Source organism: Arachis hypogaea, chromosome 9 (assembly GCF_003086295.3).
Source record: "Arachis hypogaea cultivar Tifrunner chromosome 9, arahy.Tifrunner.gnm2.J5K5, whole genome shotgun sequence".
Lineage (NCBI taxonomy): Eukaryota > Viridiplantae > Streptophyta > Magnoliopsida > Fabales > Fabaceae > Arachis > Arachis hypogaea.
This window is the reverse complement of record NC_092044.1, coordinates 65,518,402-65,530,429: the sequence shown is the minus strand read 5'-3', so window position 1 is coordinate 65,530,429 and position 12,028 is coordinate 65,518,402. Positions and strand designations below refer to the sequence as shown.

General features: G+C 39.7%; 1 non-coding gene across 1 annotated transcript; it reads left to right on the top strand.

Moving 5' to 3' along the window:
* Positions 1 to 11,192: 11,192 nt before the first annotated feature.
* Positions 11,193 to 11,300, top strand: LOC112713448 (small nucleolar RNA R71). The gene has a single exon (XR_003158420.1). It is a non-coding gene; the product is annotated as a small nucleolar RNA R71 (small nucleolar RNA).
* Positions 11,301 to 12,028: the final 728 nt, after the last annotated feature.

The following is a 12,028-nucleotide window of genomic DNA, read 5'->3' as shown; positions in this document are numbered from 1 at the left end:
AGAGCTCTGGTCACCTCTAACTGGGGACTTTAGCAAAGCTGAGTCACAATCTGAAAAGATTCACCTAGTCATGTGTCTGTGGCATTTATATATCCGATGGTAATACTGGAAAAATAGTGCTTAGGGCCACGGCCAAGACTCATAAAAGTAGCTGTGTTCAAGAATCAACATACTTAACTAGGAGAATCAATAACACTATCTGAACTCTGAGTTTCTATGGATGCCAATCATTCTAAACTTCAAAGGATAAAGTGAGATGCCAAAACTGTTCAGAAGCAAAAAGCTACAAGTCCCGCTCATCTAGTTAGAACTAATATTCATTGATATTTTTGGATTTATAGTATATTCTCTTCTTTTTATCCTATTTTATTTTTCAGTTGCTTGGGGACAAGCAACAATTTAAGTTTGGTGTTGTGATGAGCGGATAATTTATACGCTTTTTGGTATTGATTTTAGGTAGTTTTTTGTAGGATCTAGCTACTTTTAGGGATGTTTTTATTAGTTTTTATGAAAAGTTCACATTTCTGGACTTTACTATGAGTTTGTGTATTTTTCTATGATTTCATATATTTTCTGGCTGAAATTGAGGGACCTGAGCGAAAATCTGATCCAGGCTGAAAAAGGACTGCTGATGCTATTGGATTCTGACCTCCCTACACTCGAAATGGATTTTCTGGAGCTACAGAACTCCAAATGGCGCGCTCTCAATTGTGTTGAAAAGTATACATCCAGGGCTTTCCAGCAATATATAATAGTTCATACTTTATTCGAGTTTAGACGATGCAAACTGGCGTTCAACGCCAGCTCCTTGTTGCATTCTAGAGTAAAATGCCAGAAACACGTCACAAACCAGAGTTAAATGCCAAAAATACGTTATAACTTGGCGTTTAACCCCAAGAGAAGTCTCTGCACGTGTAAAGCTCAAGCTCAACCCAAGCACACACCAAAGTGGGCCTTGGAAGTGGATTTCTGCACTTAGACTTATTTCTGTAAACCCTAATAGCTAGTTTAGTATAAATAGAACTTTTTACTATTGTATTAGGTGTCTCTTAGACCATTAATCTTTGGATTACCTTTTGATCCTTTGATCGCATTTTGGAGGGCTGGCCTCACGGCCATACCTTGACCTTTATCACTTATCTATTTTCAACGGTGGAGTTTCTACACACCATAGATTAAGGTGTGGAGCTCTGCTGTACCTCGAGTATTAATGCAAAGTACTATTGTTCTTCTATTCAATTCACGCTTATTCTTATTCTAAGATATTCACTGCACTTCAACATGATGAATGTGATGATCCGTGACACTCATTATCATTCTCACTTATGAACGCGTGCCTGACAACCACTCTCGTTCTACCTTAGATCGAGCGCATGTCTCTAAGCCTCCATTCCGAAAGTTCGGAGTCTTCGTGGTATAAGCTAGAATTATTGGCGGCTATTTCTAAGTTCCGAAAAGTGTAAACCTTGTCTGTGGTATTCCGAGTAGGATCTGAGATGGGATGACTGTGACGAGCTTCAAACTCGCGAGTGTTGGGCGTAGTGACAGACGCAAAAGAATCTATGCATTCTATTCCAACATGATCGAGAACTGACAGATGATTAGCCGTGCTGTGACAGAGTATTTGGACCATTTTCACTGAGAGGATAGGAAGTAGCCATTGACAACGGTGATGCCCTACATACAGCTTGCCATAGAAAAGAGTAAGAATGATTGGAGGAAGGCAATAGGAAAGCAGAGATTCAGAAGGGACAAAGCATCTCCATACACTTTTCTGAAATTCCCACCAATGATTTACATAAGTATCTCTATCTCTATTTTATGTTTTATTTATCTTTATTTTCGAAAACCATTATAACCATTTGAATCCGCCTGACTGGGATTTACAAGATGACCATAGCTTGCTTCATACCAACAATTTCCGTGGGATCGACCCTTACTCACGTAAGGTTTATTGCTTGGACGACCCAGTGGACTTGCTGGTTAGTTGTACGAAGTTGTGACAAAGTGTGATTCACATTTGAGAGCTCCAAGTCTTTGGCGTCATTGTTGATGATCACAATTTCGTGCACCAGTACGCACGCCTACCCCAAAATCTCCATCCTTTGCGCACGCGCCCAGCTTTGCGTACGGACACTCGTTTGTACACCCTCTGCCGGGAGCATTCACACACTTGTGCGTTTGCACCCCAGCCTTTTACCCTCTCTGTGCGTACGGACACCTATGTGCGCACGCTCACATGATCTTTTTTCATGTTAAAAAAACTCTTAGTGTGCATACGCACAAACAGATTTTCACCCTCTACCCGGAGTGCTCGCACATGCTTGTGCTTGCACACAATCCCCATTTTACATCCTTTGTGCGTACGCACGGCCAAGTGTGCATACGCACTACTCTCTTCTCACACCACCCTACTTCTTTTCTTTTCTTATCTCTATTTCCTTTCATCTTCTCTCTTTCTCTCTCTTCTTTCCCTTATTCAACCACCATCCACCACCAACTCCATTTTTTAGTTAGTTAGTTTAATTTTCTAATTTTTAGTAGATTAGGTTGTTAGTATAGGTTAGATTTTTTGTGATAAGTGTTAGATTATTGATATTGTTGTTGCTAAATGTTGTTGGATATCTTTATTGAGGTCATACTTTGTCAATTGGTGTTGAATTTTGAATATTGAATATTTGTACATACCAAGTACTTATGACATTGCCTTCATGAATATTATTAGATTTGTAAATTACATGTTGTAGCTAGCCACCATGTAATTTGAATTCATTATCTATTATTAGGCAATTGTAAGTAGTTGATGCATTTTTTGTTAGGTGATGCTTGCTATGATTGATTTTCATTTAAGTCACTTAGTTGATGCATTGAAATTAATGAATAGTGAAATTGGATCAAGAGCTTACCTAATAACATTTTTTTGAGCTTTTTAACCTTTGTGGACTATGCTTGTCATGTTTTCCACTTCATGTTAATTAGGTGTTGCAAACAAACTTTCCTCCATTATCCAATTCATAATGCTTGTTTATTGCTTGAATTCTTTATGCTCCCTCAGTACTTGTTTGTTGATCTTAACCTACAAGTTTCTTTTAGGGCATCTCAAGCACACTAGAATGAGTGAAGTGCATGCTTTTTTTGTGTAAGTGTAACATAGCTTTCTTTGCTAGTGTGTGTTTTAAACTGCACAACTTAGAATACACACACTTGTTTCTTTCATGTTACAAACTTATTCAGTCACTTTATTTTAGTGATCATCACCTCATTCCAATAATCTATGATTCCTTACTTTTCCATCCACTCATCTTACTCTCCTATTTTCTATCTTTCATGAGTGAGTTACTATAAGCAACAAGGAAAACGGGAGAAAGAACACGTAGCCTCCAATTGACCCACCAGCTGAAGGTGGCAATCCGTATCGACGCCGTACCCCTTTGCCCACCTTTGAATGCACCGAAGACGGCTAATGAGCGGATATTTTATACGCTTTTTGACATTATTTTCATATAGTTTTTAGTAGTTTTTATTTAGTTTTTATTGTGTTTTTATAGGTTTTAGTGTTAAATTCACATTTTTGAATTCTAATATAAGTTTTTGTGTTTTTGAGCTATTTCAGGTAATTTCTGGCTGAAATTGCGGAGCTGGAGCAGAAGTCTAATTCAGAGACAGAGAAAGCACTGCAGATGTTGTCCAAATCTAACCTACCTGCATTCGGAAGAGCTTTTCTAGAGCTACAGAAGTCTAAATGGAGTGCTCTTAACGGCTATGGAAAGCTGACTTCCAGAGCTTTCCAGCAATATATAAGTCCATATTTGGCTTTGGATTAGAAGGCCTAAAACTGGCGTCCAACGTTAGCTTTCTGCCCTCTTCTAGGCGTCCAGCGCCCAAAAAGCAGAGCTGTGGACAAAATTGTGATCATTAACAATGGCTCCAATAATTTGGTAGCTCTCACACGTGAATTACACTTAGTCACAACTCCGCACAACTAACCAGCAAGTGCACTGGGTCGTCCAAGTAATACCTTATGTGAGTAAGGGTCGATCCCACGGAGATTGTTGGTATGAAGCAATCTATGGTCATCTTGTAGATCTCAGTCAGACTGATTCAAATGTGATTGGATTAGATAATTAAAAGATAAATAAAATAGGATAGAAATACTTATGTAAATTAATGGTGGGAATTTCAGATAAGCGTATGGAGATGCTTGTCCCTGTTGAATCTCTGTTTTCCTACTGCTTTCATCCAATCCTTCTTAATCCTTTCCATGGCAAGTTGTATGTAGGGCATCACCGTTGTCAATGGCTACATCCCATCCTCTCAGTGAAAATGGTCCAAATGCTCTGTCACAGCACGGATAATCATCTGTCGGTTCTCAATCAGGTTGGAATAGAATCCCGTGATTCTTTTGCATCTGTCACTAATGCGCAGCCTTCAGGAGTTTGAAGCTCGTCATAGTCATTCAATCCCGGAATCCTACTCGGAATACCACAGACAAGGTTAGACTTTCCGGATTCCCATGAATGCCGCCATCAATTCTAGCTTATACCACGAAGATTCTGATCAAGGAATCCAAGAGATATGTGCCCGGTCTAAGGTAGAACGGAAGTGGTTGTCAGTCACGCGTTCATAGGTGAGAATGATGATGAGTGTCACAAATCATCACATTCATCATGTTGAAGTGCAACGAATATCTTAGAATAAGAACAAGCGGAATTGAATAGAAAATAGTAGTAATTGCATTGAAACTTGAGGTACAGCAGAGCTCCACACCCTTAATCTATGATGTGCAGAAACTCCACCATTGAAAATACATAAGTGATGAAGGTCCAGGCATGGCCGAATGGCCAGCCCCCAAACGTGATCACAGGATCAGAAAATTCAATTCAGGATCCAAGATGAATAATACAAAGGTAAAAAGTTCTATTTATAATTAAACTAGCTACTAGGGTTTACAGAGGTAAGTAATTGATGCATAAATCCACTTTTGGGGCCCACTTGGTGTGTGCTTGGGCTGAGCTTGATCTATCCATGAGCTGAGGCTTCTCTTGGAATTGAACGCCAAGTTGTAACGTGTTTTGGGCGTTCAACTCTGGTTCGTGACGTGTTTGTGGCGTTTAACTCCAGAATGCAGCATGGAACTGGCGTTGAGCGCCAATTTACATCATCTAATCACGAATAAAGTATGAACTATTATATAATGCTAGAAAGCTCTGGATGTCTAATTTCCAACACCATTGAGAGCGCGCCATTTGGAGTTCTATAGCTCCAGAAAATCCATTTCGAGTGCAGGGAGGTCAGATTCCAACAGCATCAACAGTCCTTTGTCAGCCTCCTATCAGAGTTTTGCTCAGGTCCATCAATGTCAGCCAGAAAATACCTGAAATCACAGAAAAACACACAAACTTATAGTAAAGTCCAGAAATGTGAATTTAGCATAAAAACTAATGAAAACATCCCTAAAAGTAACTAGATCATGCTAAAAACTACCTAAAAACATTGCCAAAAAGTGTATAAATTATCCGCTCATCAAGAGCCCAGCGTCCAAAGGCCCAGAAAGGACCCCCTAGCCAGTGTTTCACGCCCTAGGAGCCTCATTGCACGTGGATCTCACCAAAGCTCTACCCAAACACTCACAAAGTAGGCCGTAGTAGTGAATTTTAGCACTAAATAGACTGTTTTACTCTTACTAGTTATCTGTTAATTATTTAAGAGTTATTTTACACCATGTCATGAGAGACCTCTTTTGGAGGATACACATTATTTTCATTTTTCCTCTGTATTTTACTTTCAGTATAAGTTTCTAAACCTCCTAGGTTGAGGGGAGGAGCCCTGCTGAGTCCTATGGATTAATAAAAGTACTATTGTTTCTTCTTCGATCCATGTTTGATCTTTCTCTAAGATGTATATCCGATCTTCATCGTGGTGAATCGGATGATCTAATCAATTAGCTCTGTTCATCACATTAAGATGAACGTGCTTGACAAACACTCACGTCTACTTGGGTTTGTGTGAATACCTGGAAGAAAAGCATGAGCCAACAGCTATGTTTATACATCTCTCAAACGGTTAATCCATGATTTCGGTGGGGACTTATTGAGACACCAGTTCAGCCAATTTCTGGGGAGATTAGGGTCTCCGTGGTATACGTTAGAATCCAAAGAAGCAGCGTTCTCTAATCTAGAAGATTCGACCTTGTCTGTGGCGTTTTGAGTAGGATTGCCAAGAGAATGGACTGCTATGCACTTCACCTTTCGTCAGATTAAATACCACGGCCATTAGCCACGGTCGTGTTCATTCTGTAGTAGAGGAGATCAATGAACACAGGCAATGGCTTTGATCACTTACAGCCTGCCATAGAAGAAGATCATTCATAAGCAAAGAAGACAGTAGTACCAGAGTTAGTTCAGAAAGACAAAGCAACTCCAACTCTCAACTCTATTCCTATTAGTGAAACACTTGTTTTACAAATACAAATTATGAATAGTTTCCTCTATCCAACAACCATCTGATTTTGCCTGACTAAGACCTACAAGACAACCATAGCTTGCTTCAAGCCACAATCCTCGTGGGATCGACCCTGACTCGCTCAAGTATTACTTGGACGACCCAATGCACTTGCTGGTACTGCTGTTGTACGAAATAATGTGGGTTTTCTGTACACGTGCACCAAGTTTTTGGCGCCGTTGCCAAGGATTGTTGAGTTTGGACAAATTGCCAGATTGTCTTACTCCCTAGATCAGGTAATTTTTATTTTTTTTCTTTGAGTCCTTTTATTTTTCGTGTTCTTCTTATTTTTTTGGAAAAAAAACTTTTTCAAAAATATTCTTCTTTTCTTTATTTGATCTTTATCTTTGTTTGAGTCTCTTTGTTTGTGTTCTTATTGAGTCTTTGATTTTTATTTTCTTCTTCATTAATTTTTGAAAATTTAAAAACCTTTGTCAAAAATATTTTTCTTTTCTTTGTTTAATTCGTGTTCTTGGTATTGTCAAAAATTTTTTTTCGCAAGCTTTTGCTTTTTCACTGCTTTTTCTTGCTTCAAGAATCAATTTCATGATTTTTCAGATTGTCAATAACATTTTTCTTTGTTCATCATTCTTTCAAGAGCCAACAATTTTAACATTCATAAATAACAAGATAAAAAATATGCACTGTTCAATCATTCATTCAGAAAACAAAAAGTATTGTCACCACATCAATATAATTAAACTAAATTCAAGGATAAATTCAAAAATTATGTACTTCTTGTTCTTTTGAATTAGAAACATTTTTCTTTTAAGAGAGATGAAGGATTCATGGAATTTATTTATAACTTTAAGACATAGTTACTAACTACTAATGATCATGAAGTAGAGACACAAAACATAGATAAACATATAACATAAAAACCAAAAAACAGAAAAAAAATAAGAACAAGGAATGAATCCACCTTAGTGGCGTCTTCTTCTTGAAGGACCAATGATGTCCTTAAGCTCTTCTATGTCCCTTCCTTGCCTTTTTTGCTCCTCCCTCATTGCCCTTTGATCTTCTCTAATTTCATGGAGAATGATGGAGTGCTCTTGATGTTCCACCCTTAATTGATCCACATTGTAACTCAAATCTTCTAAGGAAGTGTTGAGTTATTCCCAATAGTTGTTGGAAGGAAAGTGCATCCCTTGAGGCATCTCCGGGATTTCTTGGTGATGAGCTTCCTCATGCGTCTCTTGGGTTCCATGAGTGGGCTCTCTTGTTTGCTCCATCTTTTTCTTAGTGATGGGCTTGTCCTCCTCAATAAGGATGTCTCCTTCTATGATAACTCCAGCTGAGTAACATAGATGGAAAATAAGATGAGGAAAAGCTAGCCTTACCAAATTAGAGGACTTATCGGCTATTTTGTAGAATTCATGGGAGATGACTTCATGAACTTCTACTTTCTCTCCAATCATGATGCTATGATTCATGATGGCCCGATCCATAGTAACTTCAGATCGGTTGCTAGTGGGGATGATGGAGCGTTGAATGAACTCCAACCATCCTGTAGCCACAGGCTTGAGGTCCAGTCTTCTTAGTTGAACCGGTTTGCTTTTGGAGTCTCTTTTCCATTGAGCTCCTTCCACACATATGTCCATAAGGACTTGGTCCAACCTTTGATTAAAGTTGACCCTTCTAGTGTAGGGGCGTGCATCTCCTTGCATCATGGGTAAGTTGAACGCCAACCTCACATTTTCCGGACTAAAATCTATGTATTTTCTCCGAACCATTGTAAGATAATTCTTTGGACTCGGGTTCACACTTTGATCATGGTTCCTAGTGATCCATGCATTGGCATAGAACTCTTGAACCATTAAGATTCTGACTTGTTGAATGGGGTTGGTTAGAACTTCCCAACCTCTTCTTTGGATCTCATGTCGGATCTCCGGATACTCAATTTTTTTGAGCTTGAAAGGGACCTCAGGGATCACCTTCTTCTTGGCAACAACATCATAGAAGTGGTCTTGATGGGATTTGGAGATGAATCTTTCCATCTCCCATGACTCGGAGGTGGAAGCTTTTGTCTTCCCTTTCCCTTTTCTATAGGATTCTCCGACCTTAGGTGCCATCAATGGTAATGGAAAAACAAAAAAGCTTATGCTTTTACCACACCAAACTTAAAATATTTCTCGTCCTCGAGCAAGAGAAGAAAGAAAAGAAGAAGAAGAAGAAGAAAATATGGAGGAGAGTGAGAGAGGTGTATTCGGCCAAGAAGGAGAAGAGAGGTGTGTGTTGTGTGAAAATTAAGGAGAATGGAGGGGTTTATATAGGGAAGTGAGAGAGGGTAGGTTCGGCCATTTTAGGGTGGGTTTGTGTGGGAAAGATTTTTTAATTTTGAAGGTAGGTGGGGTTTATGGGGAAGAGTGGATGGATGTGAGTGGTGAAGGGGGTAATTGGGAAGAGAGATTGAGGTGATTGGTGAAGGGTTTTTGGGAAAGTGTGTTATAGGATTAATTAGGAGGTAAGGTAGGAATATGTTAGGTGGGGATCCTGTGGGGTCCACAGATCCTGAGATGATCTTGTGGGGTCCACAGATCCTGAGGTGTCAAGGATTTACATCCCTGCACCAATTAGGCATGTAAAATGCCTTAGCATACCATTCTGGCGTTTAAACACCGAAGTGGTGCACGTTCTGGGCGTTCAACGCCCATGTGTAGCATGTTTCTGGCGTTGAACGCCAGTTCCATGCTTGTTACTGGCGTTCAGCGCCAGCTTTCCTCAGGGCATATTCCTGGCATTCAAACGCCAGGATGTTGCTTATTTCTGGCATTCAGCGCCAGGTCCATGCTCTGTTCTGGCGTTGAACGCCAGCCAGATGCTCCTTACTGGCGTTTAGTCCTTCCTCCTGGGTGTGATTTTCTTCTGCTGTTTTTGATTCTGTTTTTAATTTTAATATTTTTTTCGTGACTCCACATGATCATGAACCTACTAAAACACAAAATAACAAATAAATAAAATAAAAATTGGGTTGCCTCCCAACAAGCACTTCTTTAATGTCAATAGCTTGACAGTGGGCTCTCATGGAGCCTCACAGGTGATCAGGTCAATGTTGTATAGTCCCAACACCAAACTTAGAGTTTGGTTGTGGCCTTCCAATACCAAACTTAGAGTTTGATTGTGGCAGCTCTGTTTGACTCTGTATTGAGAGAAGCTCTTCATGCTTACTCTCCCTTGTTACAGAAGGATAGCCGTGTGCCCTTAAACACAAGGTAGTCCCCATTCAATTGAAGGACTAATTCTCTTCTGTTAACATCTATCACATCTTCTGCTGTTGCTAGGAAAGGTCTTCCAAGGATGATACATTCATCCTCCTCCTTCCTAGTGTCTAAGATTATGAAATCAGCAGGAATGTAAAGGCCTTTAACCTTTACCAACACATCCTCTACTAATCCATAAGCTTGTCTTACTGACTTGTCTGCCAATTGTAATGAGAATAAGGCAGGCTGTATCTCAATGATCCCCAGTTTCTCCATTACAGAGAGTGGCATAAGGTTTATGCCTGACCCTAGATCACACAGAGCCTTGTTAAAGGTCATGGTGCCTATGGTACAGGGTATTAAGAATTTCCCAGGATCTTGTTTCTTTTGAGGTAGAGTTTGTTGAACCCATGTATCAAGTTCACTAATGAGCAAGGGAGGTTCACCTTCCCAAGTCTCATTACCAAATAACTTGGCATTCAGCTTCATGATGGCTCCTAGATATTGAGCAACTTGCTCTCTAGTTACATCTTCATCCTCTTTAGAGGAAGAATAATCTTCAGAGCTCATGAATGGCAGAAGGAGATTTAATGGAATCTCTATGATCTCTATATGAGCCTCAGATTCTTTTAGGTCCTCAATAGGGAACTCTTTCTTGTTTGAGAGACGTCCCAGGAGGTCTTCCTCACTAGGATTTTCGTCCTTCTCCTCCCTTGTGCATTCGGCCATATTGATTACATCAATGGCCTTGCACTCTCCTTTTGGATTCTCTTCTGTATTGCTTGGGAGAATACTGGGAGGAGTTTCAATGACTTTCTTACTCAGCTGGCCCACTTGTGCCTCCAAATTTCTGATGGAGGACCTTGTTTCACTCATGAAACTTAAAGTGGCCTTAGACAGATCAGAGACTAAATTTGCTAAATTAGAGGGGCTTTGCTCATAATTCTCTGTCTGTTGCTGAGAAGATGATGGAAAAGGCTTGTTATTGCTTAGCCTGTTTCTTCCACCATTATTAAAGTCTTGTTGAGGCTTTTGTTGATCCTTCCATGAGAAATTTGGATGATTTCTCCATGATGAATTATAGGTGTTTCCATAAGGTTCACCCATATAATTTACCTCTGCCATTGCAGGGTTTTTAGGATCATAAGCTTCTTCTTCAGAAGATGCCTCTTTAGTGCTGTTGGATGTATCTTGCCATCCATTCAGACTTTGGGAAATCATGTTGACTTGCTGAGTCAATGCTTTGTTCTGAGCCAATATGGCATTCAGAGCATCAATCTCAAGAACTCCCTTCCTCTGAGGCGTCCCATTATTCACGAAATTCCTCTCAAAAGTTCACATGAACTGGTTATTTGCAACCATGTCAATAAGTTCTTGAGCTTCTGCAGGCGTTTTCTTTAGGTGAATGGATCCACCTGCAGAATGGTCCAGTGACATCTTAGAGAATTCAGATAGACCATAATAGAATATATCCAGAATGGTCCATTCTGAAAGCATGTCAGAAGGACACCTTTTGGTCAGCTGCTTGTATCTTTCCCAAGCTTCATAGAGGGATTCACCATCTTTTTGTTTGAATGTCTGAACATCCAATCTAAGCTTGCTCTTGAGGAGGAAAGAATTTAGCCAAGAAGGCCGTGACCAGCTTATCCCATGAGTCCAGGCTATCTTTAGGTTGTGAATCCAACCATGTTCTAGCTCTGTCTCTTACAGCAAAAGGGAAAAGCATGAGCCTGTAGACTTCAGGATCTACTCCATTCGTCTTTACAGTCTCACAGATATGCAAGAACTCAGTTAAAAACTGATAGGGATCTTCTGATGGAAGTCCATGAAACTTGTAGTTTTGTTGCATTAGAGCAACTAGTTGAGGTTTCAGCTCAAAATTATTTGCTCCAATGGTGGGAATTGAGATGCTTCTTCCATCAAACTTGGAAGTAGGTGTTGTATAATTACCAAGCATCCTCCTTGCATTATTGTTGTTAGGTTCGGCTGCCATGTCTTTTTCTTGTTCGAAAATTTCAGTAAGGTTGTCTCTGGATTGTTGTAATTTAGCTTCTCTTAGTTTCCTCTTCAGAGTCCTTTCAGGTTCTGGATCATCTTCAACAAGAATGCCTTTTTCCTTGTTCCTGCTCATATGAAAGAGAAGAAAACGAGAAAAGAAGAGGAATCCTCGATGTCACAGTAAAGAGGTTCCTTATTATTAGTAGAAGAAGAAAAGGGATAAAGAAAGGAGACTCCAAACAGAAGGGTGAGGATAGGGGTAGTGAATTGAGATGAAGAGAGGTGAAGAGAAGTGTTAGTAAATAAATAAATAAATAGAAGAAGATGAG